This window comes from Triticum aestivum, chromosome 5D, assembly GCF_018294505.1.
Source record: "Triticum aestivum cultivar Chinese Spring chromosome 5D, IWGSC CS RefSeq v2.1, whole genome shotgun sequence".
Classification (NCBI taxonomy): Eukaryota; Viridiplantae; Streptophyta; class Magnoliopsida; order Poales; family Poaceae; genus Triticum; species Triticum aestivum.
In genome coordinates this window covers 498,589,107-498,595,959 of record NC_057808.1, presented here as the reverse complement: position 1 = coordinate 498,595,959, position 6,853 = coordinate 498,589,107, and positions in this window count along the sequence as shown.

The window sequence follows — 6,853 nt, the reverse complement described above, 5'->3', positions numbered from 1 at the left end:
TCTTCGAATTTCTATGAAAATAAAGATGAAGATCTAAAAGTTATTGATGTGTCCCCTATTAAATCTTTGTTTTGCAATATGAATCTTGATAATGATGGGACTGAATATGATCCACCTTTACCTAGAAGGCGTTCCAAAAATTCGGAGTTTTCATATCTTGATGCTAAAATTGATAAAAGTGGGATTGAAGAAATCAAAACGTTAGATGTTGATAAACCAACTATTTTGGATTTCAAGAAATTTAATTATGATAATTGCTCTTTGATAGATTGTATTTCCTTGTTGCAATCCGTGCTAAATTCTCCTCATGCTTATAGTCAAAATAATGCTTTTACCAAACATATCGTTGATGCTTTGATGCAATCTTATGAAGAAAAACTTGAGTTGGAAGTTTCTATCCCTAGAAAACTTTATGATGAGTGGGAACCTACTATTAAAATTAAGATTAAGGATCATGAGTTCTATGCTTTGTGTGATTTGGGTGCTAGTGTTTCCACTATTCCCAAAACTTTGTGCGATTTGCTAGATTTTCGTGATTTTGATGATTGCTCTCTAAACTTGCACCTTGCGGATTCTACTACTAAGAAACCTATGGGAAGAATTAATGATGTTCTTATTGTTGCAAATAGGAACTATGTGCACGTAGATTTTATCGTTCTTGATATAGATTGCAATCTTTCATGTCCTGTTATTCTTGGTAGACCTTTCCTTAGAACGATTGGTGTAATTATTGATATGAAGGAAGGGAATATTAGATTCTAATTTCCATTAAAGAAAGGCATGTAACACTTCCCTAGGAAGAAAATAAAGTTACCATATGAATCTATTATGAGAGCCACTTATGGATTGCCTACCAAAGATGACAATACCTAGATCTATCCTTGCTTTTATGCCTAGCTAGGGGCGTTAAACGATAGCGCTTGTTGGGAGGCAACCCAATTTTATTTTTAGTTTTTTGCTTTTTGCTTCTGTTTAGGAATAAATATTTGATCTAGCCTCTGGTTAGATGTGTTTTTATGTTTTAATTAGTGTTTGTGCCAAGTTAAACCTATAGGATCTTCTTGGAAGATAGTTATTTGATCTTGCAGAAATTTCCAGAAACTTTCTGTTCACGAAAACAATTGTTAAAAATCACCAGAACGTGATAAAATACTGATTCCAATTGCTGCTGATCAATAAACAAATTGTCTAGGTCGTCCTATTTCGGCTGATGTTTTTGGAGTCCCAGAAATTTGCGTTAGTTACAGATCACTACAGACTGTTCTGTTTTTGACAGATTCTGTTTTTCGTGCGTTGTTTGCTTATTTTGATAAATCTATGGCTAGTAAAATAGCTTATAAACCATAGAGAAGTTGTAATACAGTAGGTTTAACACCAATATAAATAAATAATGAGTTCATTACAGTACCTTGAAGTGGTCTTTTCTTTTCTTTCGCTAACGGAGCTCACGAGATTTTCTGCTGAGTTTTGTGTTGTGAAGTTTTCAAGTTTTGGGTGAAAGATTTGATGGATTATGGAACAAGGAGTGGCAAGAGCCTAAGCTTGGGGATGCCCATGGCACCCCCAAGATAATCTAAGGACACCAAAAAGCCAAAGCTTGGGGATGCCCCGGAAGGCATCCCCTCTTTCGTCTACTTCCATCGGTAACTTTACTTGGAGCTATATTTTTATTCACCACATGATATGTGTTTTGCTTGGAGCGTCTTGTATGATTTGAGTCTTTATTTTTTTAGTTTACCAGAATCATCCTTGCTGTACACACCTTTTGAGAGAGCCATACATGATTTGGAAATTATTAGAATACTCTATGTGCTTCACTTATATCTTTTGAGTCATATAGTTTTTGCTCTAGTACTTCACTTATATCTTTTAGAGCACGGTGGTGGATTTGTTTTATAGAAACTATTGATCTCTCATGCTTCACTTAGATTATTTTTAGAGTCTTAAATAGCATGGTAATTTTCTTAAATAATCCTAATATGCTAGGTATTCAAGATTAGTAAAAACTTTCTTATGAGTGTGTTGAATACTAAGAGAAGTTTGATGCTTGATGATTGTTTTGAGACATGGAGGTAGTGATATCAAAGTCGTGCTAGTTGAGTAGTTGTGAATTTGAGAAATACTTGTGTTGAAGTTTGCAAGTCCCGTAGCATGCACGTATGGTAAACGTTATGTAACAAATTTGAAACATGAGGTGTTCTTTGATTGTCCTCCTTATGAGTGGCGGTCGGGGACGAGCGATGGTCTTTTCCTACCAATCTATCCTCCTAGGAGCATGCGCGTAGTGCTTGGTTTTTGACGACTTGTAGATTTTTGCAATAAGTATGTGAGTTCTTTATGACTAATGTTGAGTCCATGGATTATACGCACTCTCACCTCTCCACCATTGCTAGCCTCTTCGGTACCGCGCATTGCCCTTTCTAACATTGAGAGTTGGTGCAAACTTCGCCGGTGCATCCAAACCCCGTGATATGATACGCTCTTTCACACATAAACCTCCTTATATCTTCCTCAAAACAGCCACCATACCTACCTATTATGGCATTTCCATAGCCATTCCGAGATATATTGCCATGCAACTTTCCACCATCCAGTTTATCATGACACGTTCGTCATTGTCATATTGCTTAGCATGATCATGTAGTTGACATAGTATTTGTGGCAAAGCCACCATTCATAATTCTTTCATACATGTCACTCTTGGTTCATTGCATATCCCGGTACACCGCCGGAGGCATTCATATAGAGTCATACTTTGTTCTAGTATCGAGTTGTAATCATTGAGTTGTAAATAAATAGAAGTGTGATGATCATCATTTTGTAGAGCATTGTCCCAAGTGAGGAATAAAAAAATAAAAAAAGAGAAAGGCCATAAAAAAAGAGAAGGCCCAAAAAATGAGAGAAAAAGAGAGAAGGGACAATGTTACTATCCCTTTCCACACTTGTGCTTCAAAGTAGCACCATAATCTTCATGATAGAGAGTCTCTTGTTTTGTCACTTTCATATACTAGTGGGAATTCTTCATTATAGAACTTGGCTTGTATAATCCAACAATGGGCCTCCTCAATTGCCCTAGGTCTTCGTGAGCAAGCAAGTTGGATGCACACCCACTTAGTTTCTTTTGTTGAGCTTTCATACATTTATAGCTCTAGTGCATCCGTTGCATGGCAATCCCTACTACTTGCATTAACATCAATCGATGGGCATCTCCATAGCTCATTGATTAGCCTCGTTGATGTGAGACTTTCTCCTTTTTTGTCTTCTCCACATAACCCCCATCATCATATTCTATTCCACCCATAGTGCTATGTCCATGGCTCGCGCTCATATATTGCGTGAAGGTTTATAAGTTTGAGATTACTAAAGTATGAAACAATTGCTTGGCTTGTCATCGGGGCTGTGCATGATGAGAGAATTCTTGTGTGACGAAAATGGAGCATGACTAAATTATATGATTTTGTAGGGATGAACTTTCTTTGGCCATGTTATTTTGAGAAGGCATAATTGCTTAGTTAGTATGCTTGAAGTATTATTATTTTTATGTCAATATGAACTTTTATCTTGAATCGTTCGGATCTGAATATTCATACCACAATTAAGAAGAATTACATTGAAATTATGCCAAGTAGCACTCCACATCAAAAATTCTGTTTTTATCATCTACCTACTCGAGGACGAGCAGGAATTAAGCTTGGGGATGCTTGATACGTCTCCAACGTATCTGTAATTTTTGATTGCTCCATGCTATATTATCTTCTGTTTTGGACATTATTGGGATTTATTATTCACTTTTATATTATTTTTTGGACTAACCTATTAACCGGAGGCCCAGCCCAGAATTGCTGTTTTTTTGCCTATTTCAGAGTTTCGCAGAAAAAGAATATCAAACGGAGTCCAAACGGAATGAAACCTTCGGGAGCGTGATTTTTGGAACGAACAAGATCCAGGAGACTTGGACCCTACGTAAGAGAAGCTTCCAGGAGGCCACGAGGTAGGGGCGCACCTACCCCCCCAGGGCGCGCCCTCCACCCTCGTGGGCCCCCTGTTGCTCCACCGACGTACTCCTTCCTCCTATATATACCTACGTACCCCCAAACGATCAGATACGGAGCCAAAAACCTAATTCCACCACTGCAACCTTCTGTACCCATGAGATCCCATCTTGGGGCTTGTTCCGGAGCTCCGCCGGAGGGGGCATCGATCACGGAGGGCTTCTACATCAACACCATAGCCCCTCTGATGAAGTGTGAGTAGTTTACCTCAGACCTTCGGGTCCATAGTTAGTAGCTAGATGGCTTCTTCTCTCTTTTTGGATCTCAATACAATGTTCTCCCCCTCTCTCGTGGAGATCTATTCGATGTAATCTTCTTTTGCGGTGTGTTTGTTGAGACCGATGAATTGTGGGTTTATGATCAAGATTATCTATGAACAATATTTGAATCTTCTCTGAATTCTTTTATGTATGATTGGTTATCTTTGCAAGTCTCTTCGAATTATCAGTTTGGTTTGGCCTACTAGATTGATCTTTCTTGCAATGGGAGAAGTGCTTAGCTTTGTGTTCAATATTGCGGTGTCCTTTCCCTGTGACAGTAGGGGCAGCAAGGCACGTATTGTATTGTTGCCATCGAGGATAACAAGATGGTTTTTTTAATCATATTGCATGAATTTATCCCTCTACATCATGTCATCTTGCTTAAAGCGTTACTCCGTTTTCATGAACTTAATACTCTAGATGCATGCTGGATAGCGGTCGATGAGTGGAGTAATAGTAGTAGATGCAGGCAGGAGTCGGTCTACTTGTCTCGGACGTGATGCCTATATACATGATCATACCTAGATATTCTCATAACTATGCTCAATTCTGTCAATTGCTCAACAATAATTCGTTCACCCACCGCAAAATACTTATGCTCTTGAGAGAAGCCACTAGTGAAACCTATGGCCCCCGGGTCTATCTTCATCATATTAATCTTCCAACACTTAGTTATTTCCTTTGCTTTTTCACTTTGCTTTTATTTTACTTTGCATCTTTATCACAAAAATACCAAAAATATTATCCTATCATATCTACCAGATCTCACTCTCGTAAGTGACCGTGAAGGGATTGACAACCCCTTATCGCGTTGGTTGCGAGGATTTATTTGTTTTGTGTAGGTACGAGGGACTCGCGCGTAGCCTCCTACTGGATTGATACCTTGGTTCTCAAAAACTGAGGGAAATACTTACGCTACTTTGCTGCATCACCCTTTCCTCTTCAAGGGAAAACCAACGCAGTGCTCAAGAGGTAGAAGGGGGGGCGAATCCTACTTGGACCAGGAGGCCAAGTAGGACTTCCCCCATGGCACGCCCCTCCTGGCCGCCGGCCTCTCTCCCCCCTCCTTTACATACGTGGGCGGGCGGGGGGCCCCCTCCACAGTTTACTCCTCCGGTCATAGCGTCGTAGTGCTTAGGCGAAGCCCTGCGCGGATCACATCACCATCACCGTCACCACACCGTCGTGCTGACGGAACTCTCCCTCAACCCTCTACTAGATCAAGAGTTCGAGGGACGTCATCGAGATGAACGTGTGCTGAACACGGAGGTGCCGTACGTTAGGTACTTGGATCGGTTGGATCGTGAAGACGTTCGACTACATCAACCGCGTTAACATAACGCTTCCGCTTTCGATCTACGAGGGTACGTGGACACACTCTCCCCGTCTCGTTGCTATGCATCTCCTAGATAGATCTTGCGTGATCGTAGGAAATTGTTTAAAATTGCATGCTACGTTCCCCAACAGTGGCATCCGAGCCAGGTTTATGCGTAGATGATATGCACGAGTAGAACACAAATAGTTGTGGGCGATAATAGTCATACTGGTTACCACCAACGTCTTACTTTGATTCGGCGGTATTGTTGGATGAAGCGGCCCGAACCAACATTACATGACCACGTTCATGAGACCGGTTCTACTGACGTGCTTCGCACACAGGGGGCTGGCGGGTGTCTGTTTCTCCAACTTTAGTTGAATCGATTTTGACTACGGCCGGTCCTTGTTGAAGGTTAAAACAGCACACTTGCCGAAAAATCGTTGTGGTTTTGATGCGTAGGTAAGAACGGTTCTTACTAGAAGCCCGTAGCAGCCACGTAAGACTTGCAACAACAAAGTAGATGACGTCTAACTTGTTTTTGCAGGGCATGTTGTGATGTGATATGGTCAAGACGTGATGAGATATAAATTGTTGTATGAGATGATCATGTTTTGTAAAAGTTATCAGCAACTGGCAGGAGCCTTATGGTTGTCGCTTTATTGTATGGAATGCAATCGCCATGTAATTGCTTTACTTTATCACTAAGCGGTAGCGATAGTCGTAGAAGCAATAGTTGGCGAGACGATAATGACGCTACGATGGAGATCAAGGTGTCAAGCGGGTGACGATGGAGATCATGACGGTGCTTTGGAGATGGAGATCAAAGGCACAAGATGATGATGGCCATATCATGTCACATATTATGATTGCATGTGATGTTTATTTTTTATGCATCTTATTTTGCTTAGTACAGTGGTAGCATTATAAGATGATCCCTCACTAAATTTGAAGGTATAAGTGTTCTCCCTAAGTATGCACCGTTGCTACAGTTCGTCGTGGCGAGACACCACGTGATGATCGGGTGTGATAAGCTCTATGTTAACATACAATGGGTGCACGCCAGTTTTGCACGTGCAGAATACTTGGGTTAAACTTGACGAGCCTAGCATATGCAGATATGGCCTCAGAACACTGAGACCAAAAGGTCGAACGTGAATCATATAGTAGATATGATCAACATAGTGATGTTCACCATTGAAAACTACTCCATCTCACGTGATGAT